Source organism: Pteropus vampyrus, unplaced genomic scaffold (genome assembly GCF_000151845.1).
Source record: "Pteropus vampyrus isolate Shadow unplaced genomic scaffold, Pvam_2.0 Scaffold28, whole genome shotgun sequence".
Classification (NCBI taxonomy): Eukaryota; Metazoa; Chordata; class Mammalia; order Chiroptera; family Pteropodidae; genus Pteropus; species Pteropus vampyrus.
This window is the reverse complement of record NW_011888809.1, coordinates 8,340,760-8,342,680: the sequence shown is the minus strand read 5'-3', so window position 1 is coordinate 8,342,680 and position 1,921 is coordinate 8,340,760. Positions and strand designations below refer to the sequence as shown.

The following is a 1,921-nucleotide window of genomic DNA, read 5'->3' as shown; positions in this document are numbered from 1 at the left end:
TTGCAGATGTGGAAACTGAGGCTCCATAATTTTGCGTGACCTGCCCAAAGTGCAAGGAGATTGTGAAGCCGGGTTACCTGTCTACCCAGCTTCTGGTCGTTCACACTCAAGGACAGCCCTTGACCATTGAGGCCAGTGGCCTCGGTCGCCCTTTGATTTCCAGCCGGCACCATGCACATTTTTCCCGGGTGGAGGGACTGCCCCCCTCACTTTGTAAAGCCGGTCAGTGAAGGAAAACTCTTTCCTGACGAACTCAGTGACTTGCTCGGGGTGGTTGCAAGGAGCCCGTGGGATCTTGGTTGGCTGCCCTGTGTCTGGATAACGGCTATCTAGAAATGTCTAGTTAGCTTCCTGAATGATGCCAGGGCATGGCGTCAGCCAGTCACAGCGAGAAAAACACATTTAAGCCACGTGTCCCTCTGTTCAACCCAAGTTAACAGCTGCACAGAATGTTTCGTTTCCAGTGTATCTTTTTCATTTGCTTTTTGCTGCTAGATCTAACAAGAGTAAGTTCTGAATGTAAGTGACTCATAGATTCTTTTACCTTTTGATTCATTCTTTTCAAGATTTGCCATTGAAGATCCACATTTGGTACATAAAAAAAGGCATGTCATAGAGGGTTAGAACGCAAAGACAGTGTGTGGGGGTGGGGTTGACTGACAAGATCACAGACACATTTAGCTGTGCATCTTTTTTTTTTTTTTTTAGGTGAGGCAACCCTCGATTGACCTCACAGATTGCAAGGACCTTGTCAGCTTACAATCCCTTATTTTTAAATTTTTTATGCCTACAGCACCTGGTCTCCGTAAGTGGTCTCTCATCCAAATACTAATCAGGCCCGACCCTGCTTAGCTTCCGAGATCAGACGGGACCGGGCTTGTTCAGGGTGGCACAGCCATAGACCTAGCTGTGCATCTTTGGGCAGCAATTTCCCTTCCTACTTTTCCCATCTGTGAAAGTAGAGGGAAGGGAGCTAGCAGACACGGGCACTGCTCTAAGAGAGGTACAAAATTTCATTTACTCCTCACCACCAGACCAGCCCTAGCGGGCATCACTGTACTGATGAGAAGCTGAGGCTCCGAGCCTTTGTCGGAAGTCCCATGGACAGTAATGGAGGCAAGCCGGCGAGAAATTGGGCCTGCCCAATTTTATAGCCATGTTCTCATGGGTGACACCGCAGCCTCTCCGGTTGATGTCATGTCTTGGCATCACCCACATCTACTTTCTTGCCTCTGGTTCCTCTTTCCTGACGTGGGTCAGGACTCCTTCAGCTCTGGTGGTTGTCGCTTGTCCATTGATCTCATCTCTCTCCAGCCCACCCACCACCTGGCCACCAGAGTTTCCTCCCAAGCCACAATGGGACCTTACCATCCTCCTGCTGAAGCCCTGGCTGGCTCCTAATTGACCAGGGATATGCCTCCGAGTGGAATATTTCAAACTTCTCACTTGGCCTCTGCCGGCCTTAAAATAACACCTAACATTTGCAAGAGTAGTGCACTTTGTAAAAGAAGGCTCCCTCAGAAAATCGCACTGACAGACAGGCAGGCGAGAAAAAAAGAAAAACAAGACACTACAATAAAGCGCGAAGCGCAAGGCGTGTGTGCCGCGTGCTCCTGGGGAGGCGGAATTTCAGAGTGCGGTTTAGGCGAGCTGTCCACTGGAGGCAGACTCCTTAATGAGCAGGTTTCCTTTCTTTGGACCATTAAAATCCATACGCCTCCATCGGTTAATTGGCACGACTCAGTTCTGCCTAGTTTGGGGTGAGCAGCAAGGCTGCGCAGTCTTCAGGCCCTGGGCTGGCCAGACCACGGGCTGTGTCCCTATGACACGGGAACACCAGAGAGGAAATGTCAGGTGTCTCGTGCAGAAACACAGAAAGCAAAGCCTTCGGAAGGGAACTCTGTCCTTGTCATGCCCCCAG

At 50.2% G+C, this 1,921-nt stretch overlaps 1 pseudogene; it reads right to left on the bottom strand.

Moving 5' to 3' along the window:
• Positions 1-784: 784 nt before the first annotated feature.
• LOC111737619 lies at positions 785-903 on the bottom strand (annotated as a pseudogene).
• Positions 904-1,921: the final 1,018 nt, after the last annotated feature.